At 50.9% G+C, this 25,589-nt stretch overlaps 1 protein-coding gene across 1 annotated transcript in view; it reads right to left on the bottom strand.

Moving 5' to 3' along the window:
* IFT140 (intraflagellar transport 140) overlaps nucleotides 1-25,589 on the bottom strand; it is a 1,386,753-nt gene that overhangs the window by 87,296 nt on the left and 1,273,868 nt on the right. The window lies entirely within an intron of this gene.

Below are 25,589 nucleotides of genomic sequence, written 5' to 3'. Positions count from 1 at the left end.
TGGGAAAGCTATGCCATAGGATGAATTTTCCTTGTTTTTATCTTTCTCCCTATCATGTGTGTTTTGATGTTATAAATACAATGTGGATTTAAACACATTTAATCAATTTTTGTACTTTTTGTTATACTAAATCAAAGAAGTTATAAAAAAAATAAAAAACATATATATATCCTTTAAAAAAACCTTCTTTCAGTATATTTGGATTGACTTTTCTCTTGTCATGTGCAATGCTGACTTCTAGGTAAATCACCCCTTTTATATTGATTGGATCCCCTCCGGGACCACTATATCACAGGGCAGGGTTGCTTTCTTTTGTTCTATTTTCAGTTTCTTTTCCCCTACAGCCTGCCCACATCTTTAAAACCCATTGGGGAACCCCCTTCTTTCACTTACAGTCTCCGTGCTGTGCCCAGCACAGAAACCGAATTGTGTGACGCCAAGATTATTGGTGTAAATATATTCCATATATATCATGGAAGACAGTAGGTGTATTGACACTCAAGAAGCAAGTTTGTAGTTGAGGCAACCATTGCCACTCATTATGAAGTCCATAAAAATACAGGAGATGCCACTGGAACCTGTAGCAACATGGAAGACAGTAGGAGTCTTGACATACAAAAAAACTGGCTTGTAGTTGACATTGATGTGGGGGTAATCCTAGTAAAGAGCTTAGAGTAAGTGTTATTCCCCTTTGAAATTCCATACTGAATGGCTTGCATTTTACAGGTTAAAGGGATATCAAAAACAATCTACTTTTAATGCTGTCAGGAAATGAAAACTGTATGGGCCCATAAACTGAAAAACTCAGAGAAAGAACATTAGTTGTTTAGCTCTAAGATTCCCTTTTTAAAGTTGAACATTTCTACCAAGCAGTACAATTATGATTCAGGACATAACTAGCTATGCCACTGTCATATTTAGCCATGTATGCTTTTCCTGAAAACTGTACTTACATCATAGTCAACTATGTCCTTTTCTGTCATCGCTCGTTTATCTATAAAGTGTGTTAATAACTCTATACAGCACCCTCATATAGGCCATCTTGAGGGTGGCTGCAGTCTCTTGTAGGTGTTCTTGCTCATTCATGTTTCAGCACTGCAAGGCTATCTCTCTTCTGAATTCTATTGACATAAAATACCCTCTTAATTAATTTCCCGGGACGAGGACTCCTTTTGATTTGGTGTGGTATTCGAAAAGGTAAGCTGCCCTTATTACGAAACCGTCAGCGGGCATTTTGTTTCAACGCGGTCCTTACAACAGACAAACTTAAGACAAAATCCTAACATAAGTCTGTCTTAAGTCTGTCTTAATACAAAATCCTAACTTTACTACTACTAAATGCCTTCTGTGAATACCAAAAGTAGTAAGTTTAGGATTTTGTCTTAAGTTAGTTCTGTGAATCGGGTCAACTGTCTTTTTTAAAGGAGGGGGGGGGGGGTAATTGCGTACAAGAAATGTCCATGGTGTAGGAAAGTAGGATCTGCTTTTATCGTTACCCCCACTTTTTGCATGATATAATGCTGTTTCTTACTAGTCTGACTGGGATCCTGCTAATCAGGACCCCAGTCTATGTGCTTTCTCCCCTAAATTGGTTTGGTAAGTACTTAGGTACATCCAGGATTTGACACTGGTGTACACTTATCAGTCCGTAGTATATTGTACTGAGGTACCTAGGGCATAGGTACACCAGGGGTCCCCCATGGGCTGAAGCATGCTTTATGCCACCCATGGGAGACCACTCAATTTTCACTACAGGCCTGCCATTGCAGTCTGTGTAAGCTGGTGCTAGCACCACTTACGAAAGTTATAGGTTTCCCTCTAAAAAGGGTCACTACACTTAAAATCTATATGTCACCCATAAGGCAGGCCTTACAATCGTGAAGGCAGGGAGCTTGGTTCTAAGTGGGAGGATGCCCCTGCATGAGGAGGACGCCCCTACAGCCCATGGAGTCCATTCTCCCGGGTTGTAAGTGAGACAGCCATATAACATATAGAGGGGCACCGCGTCATTTCGCTATGACCTTCTCAAAACTGGCTGTAACAAATCCTACCATGTTTGGTATCATACCCCCACACTGTAAACGGTATGGGAGGTATGATTCCATGCACCATAAAGCTCCTCTCAGAGACCCTTGGTGCTCCCTGTACCAGTCTACCAGACCCGGACAGCAAGCTAGGGCATCTGCCGGCCAGAGACACGTTTCTAGCCTCCTGCTGCTGAGCCAAGCTTGGGCAGAGGAATGCAGAACAATAGGTGTCCTGTCACAGGGAGGTGTGACCATCTCCCAGACAGGATATAGTGTATTGGGGCAGGGTGGGAGTGCTGGCCAGCGCCACAAAGTCTGCGTGCAGGGCACACTTGGTGTCCTCCATGCATAGTCCAGTTCAAACCAGTTCAGGGAGCCGTTGGCTCCCGCTCTGTTGAGAACCTGGACAAAGGACAGGAAAGCATCCTCCCTCAGTATCGTCCCAATCCTATCTTTAGGGTATTTAAGAGCTTACCTGTGGGTGGGTCCTCAGATTCGTTATAGGACAAGAAACTTTTCCGACACCACTTCTTCTTCAACTGTCTGGGCGCTCTGGACTGCGCTGGACTTTGCTCTGGGCATCAAGACTGCAACCGGGAAGACACCTATTGCTCCTGATTTCGTCGCCCTGCTCATCTGCTGCAACATCTGTGCCTGTGTACCATACAGAAACCTTCCAAGGCCTGTGGGCATCCAAGAAACCTGAAGGAATCTCCCTCGAAGTCAAGGAGTCACTTCCCTGCATCTGCAAGCACCGCAACTAAGCTGACCGGTCTGCTGTTATTGAGCTCCCACGGATTCCAAAAGGCTCAGCAACACAGGTGGTGGTTCTTCACATCCTTCAAGGCCTGCCCTGTCCTCTCCCAAGTTCGAGGCCAGTATCCCTCGTCAGAGACGCAGGAACCTAACCCCTGTGCAATCCGTCGACTTGCAGCTGCAAAGGCTTGTTGGCTTTCTTCCACCAAGATCTTCGGGCTCCAAGTAGCCCCAACCTCAAGCATCTCCAGTGGCCAAGATCTTCATCCACACCACATCTCTTGCATTGTGGGCTTGCATCTTTGGTGAGCTGCTCGAGGTCCTCTTGCGACTCCAGTGCCTCCAGCCTGTGGGTCCTCTTCCTAATCTTTGGGCACCCCTGATGGCTCAGGGCCTGCGCTGACTCCCCTGCTTGTCGTGAGTCTCCTGGACCTTGCTGATCCCGACATTTCACCTTTATCCACTTCTATGTTGGTTGCAGTTGCCAAGGCTTGTTGGTGCTCCTGCAAGACACTGACCCCTAAACTCTTGACACCCAATGTAGAACAGCTCGTGTATGGCTCCTGGTCTTACACAGTGCCGCCTGGTCCACACAGCTGCAGCTCCAAGGTCACCGTAAACTCACCTGCAGCACCTGACATTGGAGGGCATTCGTCTTCCATGCCTAATGGTCTCTTACAAGTGGCATAGTCTCTGTCCCCTCTGCTTTCAGGTACTTCCCAACTTAAATCCACCTTTGGGTTCCACCGGACACTTTCACCTTCTCCAGCAGCGGCATCTTCGCGAAGTCCTCCATTGGGTTCGACTGCAGTTTTAGATGCCACTTCACACCTATGCATCCGGCATCCCAGGTATAGGTATCCTGGTTCCTAGGGTATCCACGGGTGGGGTGGCTCTCCAACCTTCTGTTTTCCACGGGGTTTCTTCAGGGTGCACTGGCAAGGGTCCTTCTTCTTTAAAGTTGCAACCATGACTTACCCATTGACTTGCATTGATCATGCAGTCGTGTTCCCACTCTGCACACAGCCTCTGGGGAGCTCCTAGTTACTTACCTTGGGTGGTTCTTGGGTCCCCGACACTTCTACGTCTTCTGGGTATAGTCTTGACTCGAGTCGTGGTTCCACTATTTTAGTATATGGTTTGGTCTCCCCCTGGTGACCACTGTGTATTACGTGCTATTTACCTGTTTCTATTGAAAAGTATTGTGTGCATTGTGTGTATCTCTGGCTATGAGACACCTGTATGTGTTAGTGAGTGTTCTATAATAAATACATATTTTTATAAATACACTGTGTGGTTCTTTTTCACTTAATGAACAAGTTACTTACTTTCGGTAACAACATATCTGTAAGAAACATTAGTTTTTTTTTTGAAAATCTGTTTATTAGCAAAGTATGTGAAGCAGTTACACACATTTCAATTTCAGCATATCAAAATAAACCATGGAGATATCCGCTTAAAACAAATCTGTAGCTTTGTCATTTCGATTTCACATTTTACATTTTATGGCGATCAGAACTGTCGCAGTTAAACAAACCCCCATCTTTAGAAACCCTCCCACCACCCTCGAACAACCCACCCGACACTCTCTTTGCAGCTATCAAATGAAGTGAATAGAACGAACATTTATCTGGGTCACCCTTATTAGTACAACATGTAGTCTCTTTTTCAGTACACTTAGTCGGTGCGAGGCAGCAAGCCAGTGATTGGACGGTCCTCAACCCATAACCTTGCAACACAGCCGGTGACAGTGTGTGAGATGAAATTCCGGCTTCGGACATTTTATTCCATATTCGGTGTGTCACTGTTATCCCCTTCCTCCCCATCATCCCCCGTTTCAAACTCCCCCAACATGGCAAACCAGTCCAGTGAGATCGGCCTTTTCCGCCACCCTCTGTATTCTTCGCGTTGCAGCGCTTCTCCCTCCGCCCTGCTCCAGCGCACTACCTCTGCCTTCCATAATTCAGGGTTGGGTGGGTTAGATGACTTCCATCTCATTGTGATAGCTCGCTTCGCCAATAATAAGGCCAGATCTGCAAAGCGTGACGCCACTGTCCTGCTGCGCTGGGAGTGTCTCAGCCCCAATAACGTGCCTTCTAATGTAGGAGATCGGGACAGGGCTCCTGCGCTCTCAAGCGATGCATGGACCGTGGTCCAGTAGTATCCTAACTTGGGGCATTGCCACATCATGTGTATCAGTGATGCATCTTCAGTGTCGCAGCGGGGGCAATTGCTTTTAGCATCGGGAAACATCGTATGTAAGCGGTGCGGGGTCAGGTAGGCCCTATGTAACAGCATTAATTGTATGAATTTGAACTTGGGGTTCCTGGCTACTTTCCTGGGAAACTGCAGTATTCGGTCCCATTCCTTGTCTCTCAGGGGTCTACCAATATCCTCCTCCCATGTCTCCTTGAGAAACGAGAGAGGGAATGTCCTCCCTTCTCTGATGCCCGCAGCAAGCCATCTCGTCAGATGTGCACCCGGTCCCATTAGATAGTGCATCTTAGTGAGGGGGTTTGTGTCAGGTTCCTGTCCCTCAGGTGCCCATGTATGTGTGATATAATTGCGAAGACCGGCGTACAGAAGGAATGATCCCCCGGGTATGCCTTGTGTGGTTCTGAAGTCTTCAAAGGACAACAAGTGGCCGTCTGTAAACAGGTCACCTACATGCGATACTCCCACGTCATGCCATGTGGTTAGTGCGGTCATCGTGAGAGCTCCTGTGCCCAATGGGATGCCCAGAAGTGGGATAGTGGGGGCATAGGAAGACTTAGGCGAAGTGTATTTCAGAGCCTTCCTCCAGTAAAGGATCGCTAGTCTAAGTAGTGGTGGGGCATCCCTCGGTATGTTTGAATTAGGTAGGAGTAGTGTGTGCAATTTCCCTCCACCGTAGCCCTCCACCGACATGTCGATCTCTTGGAGATTACGGCCAGCCACCCAGTAAGCCAGCCATTGAAGCTGACACGCGTAGTTGTAAGCTCTAAAGTCCGGCAGGCCCATACCTCCCGCACCAGAGGGGAGTTGCAACTTAGACAAGCTTATACGTCTGCGGCCGTGCCCCCATATGAGCTCAGTAAGGAGAGTGTCCAGGGTCTTAAATGTCGCTGCTGGGATCAGGTAGGGTAAGTTGGTGAAATAATAGATAAGACGGGGAAGCATCACCATCTTTGATATCGCTATTCTGCCGGGTATGGAAAGTGGGAGTGTCAACCAGAATTGAATCTGTGATTTCAGTGCTCTGATGGCCCTCCCAAGGTTTCCATCAATCATCAGGTCGGACTCCCTATATATTTGCATCCCCAAGTATCTAAAGGTGGTTTCCGCCATCTGGAATGCATGAGGGGCGAAGGGTAAGGGTGTAATCAAGCCCGTTGCCGCAAATGTGTAGCCATAGGACTTAGATTCGCTTATGGTCAGACCAGAGATCGCCCTAAAGTCCTCGAAGACCTGGGAAACAGAGCTCAGGTCTCCCCTCAGGTCTCGGAAATACAATATAATATCATCTGCGTAAGCAGATACAATATGTGCAGTCCCGTGTCTGCGTATTCCATATTGGGGAGCCATCAATCGAAGCCGACAAAGCATGGGCTCAAGGGCAAGGACAAAAAGGAGGGGGGATAGCGGGCAGCCCTGCCTGGTGCCCCTTGCTATGGCTATAGGAGCCGATATAAGTCCAGAGGTGCGTACTCTCGCTGTGGGGACGGTATAGAGCAATCTGACCCAGTCAAGGAATTCAGAGGGTATCCCGAATTTGGACAGGGTGGCGAACATAAAGTCCCACCTAAGGGAGTCAAACGCTTGTTTCAAGTCCAGAGATATGCAGCCCTCTGAGTGTACGTCTCCACCGCCTCCGAGCATCAGTTGTGCTATACGCCTAAGGTTCATGGCCGTGCTACGACCCGGAATAAAACCGCATTGATCCGGGTGGATCAGTTGCGGCACGTATTGCACTAGTCTCGCTGCCAGTACCTTGCTCAATATCTTGGAGTCAGTATTGAGGAGGGAAAGTGGCCTATAATCCGCCATTTGCAGCCCTTCCTTGGCAGGCTTTAATATAAATGTGATCAACGCCTGCATTGACGACTGTGGAAGGGACGACGTCCGTAAGGCCTCAATATAAATAGTGTGCAGGCGCGGTGCCAGGAGGTCTACGAATGTCGCATAAAAGTCGGCCGGAAGGCCATCCGTACCAGGGGTTTTGCCCTTGGGGAGAGCTCTTATCGCCTGCCTAATTTCAGCGATCGTAATGGTGCGTTTCAGGTCTTTGGCCTGACTCTCAGTGAGTTGAGGTAGAGTCAGGTCCCTCATGAAGGTCTCGAATGCATCTTCGGGTAGGGGCTGCGGAGGGCTGTAAAGTGTTATATAGTAGTCCTTGAACGCCGTATTAATCCCGAGTTGGGTGTTAGTTGGGGTGCCCGCCTGATCCAGAATATTCAGGATGGGATGATGAATTGGGGAGTCACGGAGAATGCGAGCTAGCAGGGGGCCGGCCCTATCCGCCTGTGTATGCTGCCTGTTCGTGTACTCTTTGTAGTCTAGGAGCCTCAGGTCTTCCAGTAGTTCCGCTTGCCTAATGCGAGCCTCCTGTAGTGGCGTGAAGGGTGCATTGGTGCCAGCTGCCTCATTTTCTAAGGGCGCAAGTGAGTTCTCCACTTCCTTCAATTGGGCAATTACCGCACGTTTCCTACCCATCCCAGCAGCCATTGCCTCCCCCCTCAGGCAAACTTTAAAGGCGTCCCACTCCACTAGCCGGGAGCTGGCCGTGTTAGTATTTGTGGAAAAGTATGAAACTATAGTGTCAGACAGGGAGGCCCGAAACACAGAGTCCTCAAGTAGATCTGGAGATAGTCTCCAAGTTGGGATGGGGGTCAGACGCCTACCCCACTGCCAGGTGAGTTCTACAGGACTGTGGTCAGACAGAGTTTTCCCCATGTGTTGGGTTCGGACTATGGAAGCCGCTAGGGAACGGGAACAGAAAATGTGGTCGATTCTGGTATGGAGCTGGTGGGGTGGTGAAAAAAAGGTATATTCCCTGTCTCGTGGATGTGCACTACGCCACACGTCTGTCAGATCCCATCCCTCGGACCATCTCGCTAAAACCTCTGCCTGTTTTTTACTCTCAGCCGCCTGCAAAGGGGGATGTGACCTATCCAAAGCAACATCAAGCACAGCATTAAAGTCCCCTCCAATCAACAATTGATGATCCGCCCAGTCTGCAAGTACCCCGTTCACTGTCAACAAGAACTCCGCCTGATTCGAGTTCGGCGAGTACACACACCCAAACACAATAGCCTCCCCGTCCAGCAGCCCCCGCACAAATACATAGCGCCCCTCAGTATCGATTCTGTGTTCCAGCAACTGGAAAGGGACAGAGCCGCGGAACCAGATCGCCGCCCCCCTGGAGAACGCAGAATAGGAGGTAGCAAAGAGCTGTCCCCTCCATTTCTTTCGGAGTTTCATGTTCTCAGCAGCATTCAAATGCGTCTCTTGGAGGCAAGCAATCTGTGTCCCCCTGCGGTTAAGTTGGGCTAATATCCTATGGCGTTTATGAACCGCCCCCATGCCACGCACGTTCCAAGTGCACATTTGGTATTTATTAAGCGGCCCCATTTCCATCTATGAGACTCAGCCGGATGAGAAACCCGGGTACCCATGGTAGTCCGGTTCCGTGAAAGGATGAGAGTGTCTTACAACCCTGGATTCCCTGAACAAAAGGGTTCCCAGGCAAACGTGCCCGAGATCCAAACCATGGTGCCCAACGTGGGCACAAGTCAGTTAAGTTTGTATGCATCTCGGGGGTGACAGGCCTCTGTCAGTAGTCTCTCTCTCTACGGCCTGTATTAGTTCAACAGCCCACCCAGAAATAGGCCCCTCATGCAACCCACCGCCTACCATACAAGTGGGGGGGGGACAGTCATACGTTACCACCCGGAGGGGAGCATACTTGCAGCAGTTCAGAACTCCTCCGCCATCTGGGCTGTGACCTTCGGGAAGAGCGGCAAGCTGTCGACCGAACCAGACACCTCAGTACGGGTGTCAGTGGAGATGGTGTGCCTGTCTGCAGCTGCTACCGCGTCGTGCGCTGCCAAGGCCTCCTCCGTTAGCCGTTGTCGCTGTAATGAAGATGGGTGTCTGCCTGTGAGGGCACCAGAATGGTGCGGCTGCGCTGGTACACCCTGGGAAGAGTGTTGTCCCGGGCTGGGGCCTTTGTCCTGTCGAGTCGGAGGGTTCCCACGGTTTTCGCCCTGGCGATCTTCAAACGGGTCCTGTGAGGCCGGCGGTGATAGGGTGACTTCCATCCATTCTTCTGCCTCTTCTGGCGAATCAAAGAAGTGGGATCTGTTTGCGTGCAGAATTTTGAGCCGTGCAGGGAACAGGAGCGCATATTTCATGTTTCTGTCTCTTAGTTTGCGTTTTACATTCATGAAGGTGGACCTGGCACGCTGTACAGTAGGAGTGAAATCAGGGTAGACCGAGATGTTCTTGTCCTCAAAACGTATCGGCGCCTTCTCCCTGGCTGCCCGCAGGACAGCGTCACGATCCTTGTAGTGAAGGAGGCGTGCGATCAGAGGACGAGGGGGTGCTCCAGGTTTGGGGGGTCGCGGCGGCATCCTGTGTGCCCGTTCCACACTATAGAGGGCAGTGAGATCTTCTTGGCCCACTAACTGCCGCAGCCAGTCTTCCACAAATTGGGTAGGGTTCCTCCCCTCGCTTCTTTCCGGAATACCTAGGATGCGGACGTTGTTGCGACGGGCCCGCCCTTCGGCATCGTCCACCCTATCCCACAGTTGTTTAAGTTGTTTCTCCACACCTTCCAACTTAGTGGAGTGTTCCGTCTGTTGCGGTACAAGGTCATTCAGTGTGATCTTTTGTTCCGCTACCCGTTCTGCCAGTTTGTTGTGATCAGCCCTTAATAATGATAGTCCCGTCGCCATAGTATCTATACGTGATTCCAAGGCTTCGCGCGTCGCGCGTATCTCGTTTAGGATGAGGTCCAATTTTGCATCCTGGGAGCCCCTTCCGGTCGGTGGGATGATGTCCACATTGGAGGAGGCCAGTGGGTCTTCAGAGCCCGTGGATTGCACGTCCATCGCGGCTCCCTGGCCATGGGTCCTGCTCCTGGGCTTGCCCATGGATCTCGTGTGCAGGGTGACGCAGCAGTGGGTACCTCCGGACGCCGTTGCCTGCTCCGGAGACCAACCAATACGCAGTCCACGGCCACCGGGGATACAGGATGTAGTGGTCAAAGAGGGCAGAGCGTATATATGGTCTATGCGCGCTGCACTGTAGTTGGGGAGCCTGTAAGTCTACTGGGTGCAGCAGACAGTCGTCCCCCCTGCTTCCAGGGAGTAGAAGAATAGGGACCGTGTGGCCCTAGGTGTTGTTAGGCACGACTCGGAATCCTGAACAGGAGCGTGATGGGCAGCTATGCTGGGAGTATATGGCCAGGCGGTATTGCTCACGTCGCACTTCCACGCAACGGGCCGGTGCGGGTCCTCCGGCCCTCAGTGGTGTGTTCCCCCTGTAAAATGTCCGGTCCGAGGGGAGCAACACCCCGGTTCAAGGCCCCGTCTCACCTTCAGGGCGCCGAGGGTACTGCCCGGCTGTGCTGGCAAAATGGCGCCGGAGGCAGTCAATACACCACAGCCCCGGTGCACTCAGAAAGGTCCAGTCAGGGTCGGGCACTCCGGTCCGATGGCCCAGGGAGCGGTAGCACTGTACCTGCAGGCCCAACCAGAGTTGCCGAGGGCAGACGCCGCAAGGACGAAGGGCGAGCCGGCAAACCAATCCGGTGAGGTTCCCGCGCGTCCCGCAGGTCTCACAGCAGGGAAGCCGGAAGGTGCGCAGTGTTGGAAGGCAGGCAGCAGGGCCACGGACATGTGAGGGTGTCCGTGCGTGCTCCGGAGCCTCCGCTGGAGTCCACAGTCACTTCTGATCAGGGGCCCCGTTTGGACCGCGCTGATGGTGCAGTGCGAGTCGGGCAGGCCACCCAATTGAGCCCGGGGCTTCGCCTCGTCCCGAAGGCCGCTGCAAGGGCCGGTGACGCAGCGTTCTCGCGCTGCTGGCCGAGTGGAATAACACCTCACCGCTGCTTTCAGCACCCCCCCGGGGGCTTCCGGAGCAGAAATCAGATGGGCTGCCGTATGGGGCTGCAGGATATATTGCTAGTATTTTTGGGCTGTGGACGGAGCTCTGGAACTACGCGTCCACCATCTTCGGCTCCAGGCCACGCCCCCCAGAAACATTAGTTAGTGATAGATTCCTTACCTTGAAAATACCACCAGGCGTCAGACTTGATCCGGAAAGTTTTCGTCAGCAGTACCCTAGCGCATTGGAATGTGGCGTCGTACGGCTCTGTGTCCGTCGTTGGTGTCGTGGTCGCCGAGATGATGTTGCGGCAGCTAATTAGACGCCGCCCTTGCGCACTGACTCAGAAAAGGGGGTGGTGATGAACAGAGTGTCTGAATTAAGCAGACCACTCTTACCCTTGCGCACTGACGTCAGTTCTGTACATGACTTTCTGCCAGGAACGCAGAGCCATGCAAGATACTGACCACTGGTGCATTGAAACTAGGGCCCTGAAAGGGATGACCTTAACCCTAGAAATCAGTTCGCAGAAAGGGAAGGATCGGTGGGGCGGTAAGGAATCTATAACTAACTAATGTTTCTTACAGATATATTGTTATCGAAGGTAAGTAACTTGTTCATCTGAAAGAAGCACGTAGTGATAGATTCCTTACCTTAGAATGGATACCCCAGCAATACCAACCCCGGTGGTGGGTCTGTGGACCAAGATCACACCAGAAAGTCTCGGAGAACAGAACGGTCAAAGAAGCAGTCTCTCCGGACTTGGCTGTCCAGGAAATAGTGCTTAGTAAAGGTAGCTGCCGGACAGATGTCTTGTAAGGGGACACCACGTCCCAAAGCTGTAGTAATCTTATATGATCTATAATATTTTATCCTCCTTAACAGAAATGTGTTCACCCCTTTTAGCATCCTTCTGGTTCTATTGTACCCTTCCCCTGCGAAGGGAGATGTGTTGTAATTTCCCTTTTTCTCCTACCCTTGGTACAATCCTCTCCCCCTCCTCCCTCCTTCCCTTTGGAATGTTCCTTGTGAGTTCTCCTTAGAACGTTGGGAAGCTTGTCAGTTTGGAGAGTTGGATGACAGAATAAAGACATTCTACTTACCCTGCCTGTGTAAGTTTCTTCTTTACAACAGTCGCCCTGGTGGAATGGGCGCGCAGCCCCACCGGAGGCTCCTATTTCGCCAGAGAATAACAGGCTTTAATACACAAGACGACCCGTCTGGAGATAGTCCGCTTGTGTACGGCCCGACCTTTCTTTGCTCCAACGTAGCCAACAAAGAGCTGGTCATCCACCCAGAACTGTTGTGTGCGATTTAGGTAAAAAGAGAGCACACGTTTTGGGTCCAGACGGTGGAGCCTCTCTTCCTCTCTGGAAGGATGCGGAGGCAGACAGAAGGTGGGCAAAGTGATGGTCTGCCCGATGAGAAAGGCAGTGACAACCTTTGGCAGAAAGGATGGACGTGTTCTGAGCATAACCTTGTCTGGAAAAGGAGGTTTACAAGAAAGAGCCTGGAGCTCACTCACTCTCCTAGCAGAGATTATGGCAACCAGGAAAGCAGTCTTCAAAGTCAGTAGGCGAAGAGGACAATTGTGAAGAGGCTCAAAGGAAGCCCACATTAAATAAGTAAGAACCAGGTTCAAGTCCCACAGTGGCATTACGAAAGAAATAGGAGGGAAAAGATGAGTAATGCCTTTTGAGGAATCTATTTACAACAGGGGACTTGAAAAAAAGAGGGCTGATTAGGGAGCCTGAGAAAGGCCTAAATAGCAAAAAGGTAGCCTTTGATAGTGCCCAGAGCAGAGCCCTGCTGGGCCAAAGAAAGAAGGAACAGAATAACTTCTGAAAGAGTGGCCGAAAGGGGATCCACAGCCTTTGCTGTGCACCATGCCACAAATTTGTTCCACCTGCAGGTGTATACCAACTTAGTGGAGGAACGCCTGTCTGCCAGAATGACATCACAGACTTCAGGAGGCAAGTCAAAAGGAATCAACTGCAGCAGCTCATTCTCCGCGCAAAGAGGTGGAGACTGGACAGGTTTGGGTGGAGGACCGTCCCCTGCTGCTGCGACAGAAGATCCTCCCGAAGAGTCAGTCGGATCGGGGGATCGGTCGTCATACTGAGTAGCTCGGGATACTTCTTCAGCACTCTGGGCAGAAGTGGTATAGGCGGAAAGGCGTACAACAGACCCCAACTCCACTCGCAACAAAAAGAGTTGCCTAGCGAGTGCCGCCTTGGAAATTCCAACGCGCAGAATTGCTGACATTGCGCAGTCTCTTCAGTGGCGAATTGATCTAACCAAGGCTCTCCCCAGTGTCAAAAGAGACCTTGTGCCACGTCCGAGTGAAGACGCCATTCGTGATCCATCATGCACCTGCGGCTGAGTTCGTCAGCCCTGGCGTTCAGTGAGCCTGCCAGGTGTTTAACCACCAGGGAAATGCCCTGCTGTTCCAGCCTTGTCCAGAGACTCAGAGCCTCCTGACATAGGGTCCACGACATAGGGTCCACGACCCCACTCCGCTCTGTTTGTTGCAGTACCACATGGCAGTGATATTGTCTGTGAACACCTGCACTGCCTTCTCCTTGACAGAGGGAAGTAATGCCTTCAGTGCAAGTCGGATTGCCCGAAGCTCCAGAAGGTTGATATGGAGCCTGGACTCCGCCGGAGACCAGAGGCCTCTGATCTCCGCCTCTACCATGGGCCCCACATCCCAGAAGGGACGCGTCCGTCACTACCGTGTGCTCTGGTTGGGGAAGGGAGAGGGATCTGCCTTGGACCCAATGCCGGTTCATGAGCCACCACTGCAGCTGTTGTGCAGCGCCCTCCGAGATCTGGACGTAATCGGACAGGTTCCCCTGATGCTGCGCCTACTGGAACTTCAGGTCCCGCTGCAGAGCCCGCATATGCCATCAGGTATGAGTGAGCAGCAGGATGCAGGAGACCATGAGGCCCAGCAGCCTCTGAGTCATCCTGACCAAAACCTAGGGTAGAGGCTGAAAGATCGGAATCATAGCCTGAATATCCTGGACTGTTCGGGAGTATAGGCCCGAAATAGCATCGTATCCAGAATTTCTGCGATGAAGAGGAGCTTCTTAGAGGGAATCTGGTGCGACTTCGGCACACTGAGAACCACAGCAAATGCAGGAGGTCCGCCGTAGTCTGGAGGTGGGAGACGACAGCCTGAGGCGAGCCCACCTTCAATAGCCAGTCGTTGAGATAGGGGAAGACCGGAACCCCTGATCTGCGCAGATGAGCTGCGACCACCGCCATCACTTTCGTGAACACCCGAGGGGCGCTGGTAAGGCCGAAGGGGAGCACGGTAAACTGAAAGTGCTTGTGACCTACCGTGAACCGCAGGTAACACCTGTGCGCCGGCAGGACTGGAATGTGAAATATGCGTCCTGCAGGCCCAACACTACCATCCAGTCTCCAGGGTCCAGGGCAGACAAGACCTGAGCCAGGGTAAGCATCTTGAACTTCTCCTTCCAGAGGAAGCGATTGACATACCTAAGGTCCAAGATAGGACGTAGGCCCTTGTCCTTCTTGGGCACCAGGAAGTAGTGGGAATAACAACCACGTCCTACTTCTGGCGCAGGAATGCGCTCGATATCCCCCTTGGCCAAGAGGGCCGCGACTTCCTGTTGAAGAAGTGCCAAATGATCCCCCGACATGCGGTGGTACTGAGGTGGCATGGCTGGAGGGGTAGTCTCGAAGGGGAGCCTATTTGTAAAACCCACCTGTCCGAAGTGATGGTGCGCCAGTGGGAGAGGTGATGGTGAATCCTGCCGCCCACTGGCATTTGAAGGGCCTGAAAGACCGGACTAGGAAGGTTTTGGGGCAGTGGTGGCTGGGGTGGAAGTGGATTGACCCCCCTGCTGGCCCCCTGACCCGCCTCTGCGGGTCCCACGTCCGCGCTGAGACTGCTGGGGCCAGTGGCTTTGAAGCAAACTTGTTGGGGTGCCCCTTCCGTGGCCATGAAAGGAGCGAAAAGCAGAAGGCGGAGGAGGGCGAGTGGCCGAAAGGCCCAAGGACTTGGCCGTAGCCCGCGAGTCCTTAAAACGCTACAACGCACTATCTGCCTTGTTGCCAAAAAGGCGAATGCCATCAAAGGGCATGTCCATCAGGGTGTTCTGGACATCCTTCGAGAAGCCAGTAGTTCAGTCGTGGCGGCGGAGCACCACTGTCGTCGAAATCGCTCCGCCCTGCGAGTCGGCGGTGGCAAGGCCACATCGTATTGTGAACTTCGCTGCATCTCGCACCTCAGCAATAGCCTGAGAGAGCACTGTCCGCGCCTCCTCCGGACACTGAGGCAGCACTTGTGCCACCGTATCTCACACAGAGTGGGAATAACGGCCCAAGAGGCATGTGGTGTTCACAGCCCTGAACTGGCAGAAGAAAAAATCTTCTTCCCAAACTGTTCCAGTCTCTTGGATTCCCTGTCCGGGGGGCGGTAGGGAATGCGCTCTGGGACGTGGAGGCTTGGACAACCAAGCTCTCAGGGGTGGGATGTTGGGAGAGGAAAAGGGGGTCGCCCGGGGACGGGCGATGGTGTCGGGCCACGTTCCTACCCACAGGAGCCCTTGTGTTGGGCCTGGACCAGGTGCCCAAAAGAACGTCAGAAAGTGCCTCATTAAAAGGCAGCAGAGGTAGCTGCCGGCTGAAGCACTTCTTTCAGGAGGTTAGTCCTGACGGCCACTGTAGGGATTTGGAGGTTGAAGGCCTCAGCCGCTCTATGCAACACAACTGCATAACTTGCACCCTCCACCGTAGCCACGGTAGGAAGAGTGAGCATGCCAAGGTCAGGAGAGGTGTCCAGACCACTGGCATCCTCCAGTTCCTCTGCCCATTCTGGGTCATACTCACACTGAGTTGTGAGAGGTTCCTCAGACCTCCCTTTCCTCCAAAGGCTGACGAACAGGCCTAAAATAAGGAGGCTGAACATAGGGAAAGAAAGGTCCCATTAGCGTCGGGATTGGCGTCAAGCGACGCCTTACCGGCGCCGTGTCCACATCAGGATTGAGATAGGGGGCGACATCGTCCGGTGCCACGGGCGACGTCGGAGGAGGTGCTGGTGGGGTCGGCGGATGTGTCACGAGGTAAACCGGCGTTGACCGGGATCCATGCCTGGATCCTTGGGGGCCCTGCGGCGCCGGGGACAGAGCAGATAGCGATGCCGGAGCCACCGACAGTAAAGGGCAAGGACCCCCAGTTGGGCTCGCAGTTCCGAAGGCGCGCCAGCTGGGCCCGACGGACTAAAGAGGCGGGCCATGGCTGACGGAAATTCCTGCAGCTGGGCCTCTGCGCCGACGGACCAGGGAAGGGCGGGTAGGCAGACGGCGACACTGTAGGCTCCGCAGGAGCCATGGGGGAGGCACCACCCGTACCCTCAGCTGCGTCGCCTAACGGGTGAGGGGAAGTCTGTGAGCGATGACGCTTCTTCGACTTCTTGTGAAGCTTCGTCTTACCTGACCCCGAGTGCGAAGACTTCGATCCCGACGAACGATGGTGATGGCTCCGTGACCGGTCCCTCGACCTCCCACGGTACTGGGACCTTGAGCGGCACAGAGCTGACTGCCGGACTTCAAGCAACTTTCGGGACTGCTTCCCCAAAGTCTTCGGCGCCATGGCCAGGCAGTCGGGGCACAACTTGGGGTCGTGGTCACGCCCCAGGCAGGAGAAACACTTGCGGTGCGGGTCCGTCACCGACATCAAGCGATGACAGCCCCAGCAAGACTTGAAGCCAGGCATCCCTACAACATCAGGAGTCGATCGCCTTGAAAAAAGGAGAGACAAAAGGCCTTGAAAAAACTCTGTCAAAAAGTGACTGGGGGTACCGCTCTCTCCGGATCTGCGCTTGCTGGCATGGAAAAAGAAAGAACTGACGTCAGCGCGCGAGGGTGGCCTCTAAGTAGCTGCCGCGACGTCATCTCGGCAACCACGACACCAATGACGGACGCGGAGACACACGACGTCACCTTCCGACGAGCAGGGGTACTGCTGACGAAAACTTTCCGGATCCAGTCTGACGCCTGGCGGTAATTCTAAGGTAAGGAATCTATCACTACGTGTTTCTTTCAGATTTATATCAATAAGATTATGCTCTGGTAAAACAAGCTGCTTTACTCTCCTTCTGGACTAAGCCTGAAGGCTGCTTTCCACAGCTACCACTTAGAGAGCTTTCTAAGGTTGTTTAAGACCACTAAAATCACCATAAGTGTTATCTGGATTGGTCCAGGGTGCCCACTTACATACGTGTGTATCATTTACCAAGCCATCTTTTCACACATGGTATCAAACAAAGCTGCTTTAATTCCCTTTGTATATATCAGGGTATGGTAGAAGTAGATATTTTAGTCATCTCCCGTGCAGCACGTGTACATCTGTAAAGAAAAGAAAGTCTATTGCAGGGTCAGATATAAAGTATTTTCTGTCCCATGTGTCTGCTTTATTTGACCCTTAACCCCTTCAGTGCTGCGCGAATTTCGCTGCAGTGCTGAAGGGTCATAAATCACATTGACTCATGACGGAAATGTTCCGTCATCAGCACCGGAGCACCGACGCTGATGACGGAACCGTTCCGTCATGAGCATGGAAGGGGTTAATCATAATGCACTGAAGGGAGGATGTATGCTTTGCTTCTAGCCAAAGAGGTCTGTGAGCTCTCAAAAATAGACTGTGGATAGGAACAGAAGAGTGCTTCTTGTGCACATGTTTTCCCAAGGCAGAAGCAATGAAAATGTGTTGCCACCAAGCACAGATCACTTCCAGCATAGCTTCATTAAAAGGACGCAAAGCTCTAATCAGTGATACGAAGCGCTAGGCTTTTAGAGAGGACTTAACTAATTTTCCCAACTGTGATGAAATAAACCTGTGAAGTGGCGGCTGATCTGACCACAACCAAGTCAAAACAGGATGAACCCTCTGGTGAGACTTAGCAAGGAAATGTGAACCCTCCTCAAGGAACTGCCATGCCAGTGCATGCTTCCACTCTGTTAATTTTTTATTTTTTTTATTTTTTAATTGTGTAAGTCGTTTATTGCACATCCAGCTATTAACATTACAGGTAGTATGCCTACAACCTCTGCGGGCCGGCCTTACATTGTCCCAGTAGGAGTTGCCTTGTGGTGTACACAGCCATTTAGCCGACATCCTCCGGACCGGCGGCACATTAGCAGCAGACATGATTAAATGTTCACACAGTGCGTCATGTTTCCCATATCAAATATTTACACTTACATTTTACTTTTTCTTATCCTTATTCAGAACTGTAAGGACCTTAACCGAACCAAGTAACCCTACAATTGTAGTCCCTGTGTCACAGCATTCTCCTCTCCGTGTACCAACCTTTCCAATACAACCACACTCTCACAACCAATAAGATCGCCAAGTGCATCATTACCATCAATCAGTACCTGTCGATGCCTGCTCCTGCAGATAATCCTTTAAATACATCCAGAAGTCTTTGGGGCGAGATCCAGTCGGCAATTCCTCCCCGTAAGTAGTCAGTGTATCTTGACAGTAAGTCAAATCTGTTAGCCAGTCTTTCACTCTTGGTCCCTGTTTTACATTCCAATGCATTGCCACCCTCCTCTTAGCCATTAATAAAGCAATCACGCAAAACTTTCTCTTTTTCGCTCTGAGCTGCGGTGCTAGTCCCAATAGACAGACCAGTATCGTGCAGTCCAGTGGCTCACCAATCATCTTACCAACCTCTCGCACCACCTTCTCCCAGTATTCTCCAACTAAGGGGCAGTACCAGGCTAGGTGTAGGAAATCCGCGTGTTCCTGCCTGCATCGCACACAATTCGAATCGTCCCGCAACCCATATCTGTGGAGCCTCTCAGGTGTATAGTACACCTGGTGTATGTATTTATAGTGTATGATCCTGAGGTTCCCGTTGGGTGTCAGCATACTGGTAAGAGAGCATGTTGTCTCCCAATCCTCCTCAGATAATGCCTCATCCAGTTGCGCGTTCCATTTACTTCTCATATGTTCAGTGTTACCCCCCACGTCTCTCTGTAAACTCGTGTAAAGTCTGGACACCAGGTGTGTGGCCGTCGGGGCCGCCAGAAGCAATTGTAGCATGTCTAGTGTTGTAGGCTCTTCCGGGAACGCAGGAAAATGATCTTTGACCGCTCTCTGTAATCTATAATATGTGAAGCTGAATAGTAACGTCGGGTGGCTTATGTAATGTAGGCTGTTCAGCGTTCGGAAAACCCCATCTTCGTATAGGTCCCCCAATGTGTCGATGCCTGCATGCCGCAAGAGATCCATCCCCACCTGTTCCTGTGTGACCGATAGAGCTGGGTGATTAGCCAGAGGAAGTTTCGGCGCATATATCGGTAGCTTTCCGGAGGCCCTACCCATCAGTCTCCAGGCCTCAACTGTAGTGTTCACTGGATTGATGTCTCGATCATGTATTCTAGGCCGCCTGTGTGTCAGTATGTTAATCAAGGGTATTGGATCAGCATCCCCCGACTCCACTGCTACATGAGACAGAAATGGTATTTCATGAAACCAGTGATGTGCAAATTGAGCTTGGGCGCAGAGGTAATACAAATACATATTTGGGATCTTAAAACCTCCCTTTTCGTATGGTAGTGTCATTGTTTGCAATTGCATTCTAGCATGCTTACCTGCCCAGAGTAAGCTCAAAATCAGTTTAGTGATATTCCGGAATACCTCTGTTGGAGGCCTAATGGGGATGTTTGTAAATAGGTACAGAAGTTTGGGCAGTATGACCATCTTCACTATTGCAGCTCTATCTGCTAATGATAATGGTAGCCTGTTCCAGCGTTTAATTTTGTCATCTAGAGATGATATCACTCTGCCGTAATTAGTTCTTATTACTAGTTCTGGGTCCCTGTGGAACCACACCCCTAGATATTTAGTGGGTTCTTCTTGCCATTCCAGTGGGTAATCTAGTGTAATTGGGGCAGTGCTATCCGTCAAAGCCAAAACCAGGGACTTCGACCAGTTTATTTGTAGTCCAGAGTGTTGTCCGAATTTAATGTATTCGCGTATTAGTGGGTTGAGATGTTGCGCGGGGTTTTTTACATACACCACCATGTCGTCCGCATATAGGGGGATGTGAATCGGACGGGACGGGAGTTGAATTGCAGATTCATGATGGTGTTGTCTAATTTTGCAAGCTAGTGGCTCCAACACCAACGCGAATAACATGGGAGATAGCGGACAACCTTGTCTTGTTCCCCGACATATGGCAATTGGATCTGAGACGTACCTGTTTACCTGAATACGGGCCGACAGGTTCGTATATAGCATTCCTATCCATTGCGTGAATATGGTCGGGAACCCCATCCTTACTAGTACCGCGTGTAGAAAAGGCCAGGCTATTGTGTCAAATGCTTTAGCCGCGTCTAATAGCACCGCCACAGCTTTGATGTTAGGTGCTAGATAATGTGCCAGGGCAAATAGCGTCCTAGTGTTGTGCGCTGTGGATCTGTCCGGAATAAAACCTGACTGGTCCGGCCTGATTAGTAATGGCATTAATGGCTTAAGTCTCGCGGCCAGTAGACTTGCTATGATTTTTGTGTCTACGTTAATTAAGGACAGGGGGCGGTATGAGTCACAGTGCTTTTCGTCCTTTCCCGGTTTAAGCAGGGCTATAAGCATTGCTTCCCTCATGGATGTCGGTAATGTGTGTGCTTCGTGTGCCGCCCCATATAGCCTGACTAGATGTGGTGCCAGTGTGTCTGCGAAAGTTTTGTAGAATTCCGCCGTATAGCCGTCTGGCCCCGGTGCCTTGTTGTTTGGTAATAGTTTTATCGTATCTAGAACATCCTCCACTGTCACAGGGCGGGCTAAATAATCCCTATGAGCGTTCGATAGCCATGCAACTTCAATGTCAGCCATATACGTTTGCATGTCTGCCTGTGTTGGTGTGAGTCTCGCTTCATATAGAGTACCATATGTGGACATGAATTCCCCCAGAATTCCATTTACGTCTCTGACGAGTGCTCCCTCTTGTGTCTTAATCTCTGTTATGTTGTGTTGTGGTCTACCCTGGCATATTTTCTCCGCAAGTGTTTTGCCGGGCCTCCCCCGTTCTCCATATGCTCTCGCCCTGGTGCGTTTGGAAAGATGGTTTAGCTCATCTGTCGCGAATTGTTGGTGTTCCTGCAATAATGTTTTGACGCGTGCTAATAATGAGACGTCCCCCGATTGTGCGTATTCTTGCTCAAGCATTTGTATTGCTTTTTCTCGCGATGTCAGTTGTTGTCGTATGTCCCTCAAAATTCCCGCTGTGGTGCTGATACATACCCCCCGTACTGTGGCCTTGAATGCTTCCCATATTAGACAGGGATCATCCGAAGTTGGGCAGTTTATTTCAAAATATTCCACAATAGCTTTATGTAATGTGTCAGTGTATACAGGGTCTTTCAGGGCTCCGGCATTAAATCTCCACGTATACGGCGGAGGCGTGTAGTGTGGTATCTGTAGCTCCAAGAGTACCGGACTATGGTCCGATAACGTCCTAGGCAAGTGACTGATCCTGACTGTCCACGACAGTAGTTCACTCGTGCCTAACCAATAGTCCAACCTGGACCAACTGTTGTGTGCTGCAGTGATATGTGTTGCCGCCATCACCCCCGGGTTCCACTTTCTCCAGATATCCGACATCTGTAAATCAGTAATTGCGTCTGTTAGTTTCATTCTCGCGCGCTTGTGTGGTTCTATTGTGGTGTGTGATCTGTCTAAACCGTCTTGTAATGCTATGTTAAAGTCCCCACCCCACAGTACGTGGTCTACTCGGAGTTGTGTTATCTCCTGCCATATTTTTGTGTAGAATCCAGGGTCATCTATGTTGGGACCATATGTGTTCACCAGCGATAATCGTTGGCGTCTCACCAGCCCAACTACCATTATGCTCCTCCCCTCTGCATCCCGGTGTATTGTCGAAATCTCAAAGTGTACTCCTTTGCGTATGAGAATGCTGACCCCTCGAGAATATGTGGAATAGTTTGAGCTAGAGATCGACTCCGCCCACCTTGCCCCTATCTTGCTGTCTGTGCCAGCCGCCTGGTGCGTCTCTTGCAAGAACACTATGTCCACATGCAATCTATCCAAGTAGGCAAAAATCCGTCGTATCTTTTTTGGATTCCCCAGTCCCCGAATGTTCCATGTCATGCATTTAAGAGTGGCATTTAACGGTGTCATGTTAGTGCTAGTGGAAGTCATCTCAGTGTGGCGAGACATATAGCCCTTTGGATGCATACATTCGGGATCGCTCTATTTCGGAGTGTGGCGTATCTTGCCCATCATGTTCCCTGCTATTTACGGAGGTCGCAATGCTTCTCAGACACAGAGACAACTGTCGAACAACTCTTAATTTCCCATCTCTCCCCCCACCCACTTCAGCGCCCAAACTTTGCCAAAGCCATCCCTTTAATACAACTAAATAACCTGTAGAACTGTAATAGGGGCGCACCCGCTTGGGGGTGTCGCCAGGTGCACACTTCTCCATCCACATGGTGGATGTGGACAGGTGCCTATGACAATATGAATACTTTTGCTTGTTAAACCCGTGGGATCACTCTCCGCCTCCCTCCGTGTCCTCTGAGTGTAGTACCACCAGCTCTGGTGTCTTTCAGTACATGGTACATCTTATGCATTCCAGTGGTCGCAGTCTTGAGCCACTTCCCGCTCACCTCCTCCCCCCATTTCTCCGTTACCTGAGATCATCGATTTAGTTTCACTCTGCTCCAAGCGTTTGAGCGACAACGGATCATTTCACAAGTCTGCTTACTGCTTTCCATTGACCATAGGCCTTGTAGGTCCCACAGCTTGTCCCGCACACTGCCTCCGTCCTGTCGCTGTAGGAGTTCGAGGGATACGTAGTTTTCGTCTCACGTGAAGTTGGCCAGATGGAAGCAGCATGTCTCTTAGTCCAATGTCTCATGTTGCCGCCGTCCTGCTGCTATTCATCGTCGCTTCCATGATTCTCCCGCTCCTGCGTTTTTTGCCGTTTGCCCAGTTTTTTGACATATTCGTGTGCTGCCTGTACTGTGAGTAAGACAGTGGGCTTACCCGCTGAGACAACTCTGAGTTTTGCTGGGTAGAGCATCGCATATTCAACACCCATGTCTCGCAACTTCTTCTTTATCGGTGCAAATTCTTTCCTGGCCAGCTGAACTGCCATGGTGTGATCTGGATAAAATTGCAGGGTGTTGCCCTGATGGTTGATGATTCCTTTTTCTCTCGCCAGCCGTAGGACAGTGTCTCTATCTCTGTAGTTTAACATTCGGGCTATGATCACACGAGGCGGCGCACCCGGTTTAGGAACAGGTGCAAGAGAGCGATGTGCTCTTTCCACAAGAAAGACCGACGATAGCTTTTCCGCCCAGTGTCTCTACGTAATCTTCCATTTTCCCCGTGTTGGTGGTCTCCGGCAGGCCCGCTATCCGTACGTTGTTGCGCCTGGACCTGGCTTCCTGGTCTTCCACCTTTGCGCGTAGCACCTCCACTGTCTTTTCCAGTCCTCCACATACCTTTGAAGTGTGTGCCGCGGTATCCTCCACTCCTGATATGCGTTGTTCCGCCTCCACCAACCTCTCGCCGTGCTTGTCGAGTTTGGCGGCCATGTTATCCACCCGCAGCACCACATTATCTAACTTGTTATTCATGTCGTGAAGGCTTTGTTGGATAGCTCGCAGAATCTTCTCCATGCCTGACCCCTCTCCAGACTCGCCTTCTCCCTCTACGTCTGACATCCTCGTGGCGCCGCCCTTTTGCTTTTTGGCCTCAAATTGCAGTTTCGTCTGTTGCTTCTCTGGCTTTCCCATAGCGCAGGATCTAGGTGGAGCGTTGCGTCGCATTTTTTCAGTGGTGCCACTGGGTAACCCGTTAGGTGACTGCTGCTGCCGGTTCTTGGGTGTGGTTGACCTTGTAGGGCCTGTGTTGTACATTGGTTGCACACCAGTTGGGCGAGTCGTCTCTCTGGCGTTCAAGTCTCTTGAGTAGCCCCTGTGTGTTCGATTGTCCCTGGATGAGCACCTGACTTGTAATAAGGTGTGTTACTGGGGTCTGCCCTGCATGCCTACCCCCTCTGTTCCAGGCGGAGGGTCAGCGCGGTTGTAGATGCAGCTGTAGCTCTTGTTGTGGCGGCCGCTGGCTGTCTTTGTGGTTGTGCTTGGCGACCTTCGTATGGTTTACCCTCCATTCAATGTCAGACTGGCGCCCCTCCCCCCGCACTCCTGGCAACTCAGCCTCGTAATACGTGTGTCCCGTCGTCTCAGTCTCAGTGCCCGCAATGTGTCCCCAAGGTACCTTCAGCCTCCACTGTAGTGTCGATTATTCCCGCCTACAGGCGGTGGACGCCGTTTCCCGTACACGGGTAGGCTCTAGACCGGGCTCCGTGAACGCTCGCAATTATGCGTTCCACTGCAGCCGCCATCTTACCTCCGCTGGAACGCACGCTACCTCACCGACTCCTTGGCGCTCCTGAGCTAGCGTTACGCTCGTGTGCCACTCTGGAATTGTCTCTCCATCTCGGAGCAGCCTGCGGCGTGATAAAAGTCGCACCGTTGTGTCTCCATCGGGCTAGCAGTCCCGGCGTTCAGCTTTCACGCTACCGCCATCTTGGCTTCTCGCTCTGTCCGGAGTCGTTTCGTGGCATAAATGTACAGCCGTTGCTCCTACATCTGATTACTCCGCACTAGTATGTAATTGTGGCTCTCCTACCTCCTCGGTAGCATTTTCGGAGGTTTCTCGGCGATGCACACAGGGTTTTGTCACAGTTAAGGCACCCGTCCGGCGGAGCTGACTCACGAGTCAACCATCCCGCTGTGCGCCCTCTAGCGCCCCCATGCTTCCACTCTGTTAATAATAAGCAAATTGTGTCCAAGTGGTAGTGGGATAGAACAAGATCATCTACCAAGTCAATGTCTTAACCAAAAAGGCTGAAACATGATTCCATGCCCTCTAAAAAATGTCACCTAAAGGTTCATAACATTTCTACCTCGTTACCATGGAAGCATAAGGTGCCAGCTTCTAGAACTTCTATGAAGCATTGTCCTTTGTAATCTGTTGTAGGTTGTTCAAGATGACACTCATCATCTTGCAAATGAGTGTACATCTAAGTACTCTTTTTTACCACTTAAGACAGTGAAGGAAACATTACATCATAAAGGTTTGAACACCTTCTGCAGTTGTCTCCAGCAAAAAAAAACCAGACTGTTTTCTTGTTCACAGGTTGGGACAGGTTCTCACTCCTTGTGTCCATGAAGCTGACATTTTGGTACAACTGATAATAGCATTTATAAAAGATGTCATTTGGCTGTCTAAACATCCCAAAATAGCACTAATTACAACTTTCCAGGGTTGCTTGACTTTCCACTTTTAAACTATTACACACACAAGAACTTTGGCCTCCAAGGGATTATCTATGGCTATCTTAGTCAGGCAGATGGCCATACACCTTTCTGTAGCAAAGAGGGTTAGATATTTTGTCTGGGCTAATAGAAGAGTCTGTATAAGGTCTCGTAAGGCTAATTTCACTGAGCCGCTGGAGTCAAGCTATCCTGGCTGAAGGTGGCTGATAGCCAGAAACCGGTCCTAGGATGCTTGATTCCGGTCCAGGAAAGACATGGCTTGGCAGTTCAGTCTGGACTGTTCCCATGAGGCACAGGGTCAATACTGATTTGCATATGGCCATGTCTGAACTGGGGTGGCTTGGTGAGCAAAATAACGATGGAT

Source organism: Lissotriton helveticus, chromosome 10 (assembly GCF_964261635.1).
Source record: "Lissotriton helveticus chromosome 10, aLisHel1.1, whole genome shotgun sequence".
In the NCBI taxonomy this organism is placed as follows: domain Eukaryota; kingdom Metazoa; phylum Chordata; class Amphibia; order Caudata; family Salamandridae; genus Lissotriton; species Lissotriton helveticus.
This window is presented reverse-complemented; position numbering and strand designations above follow the sequence as displayed.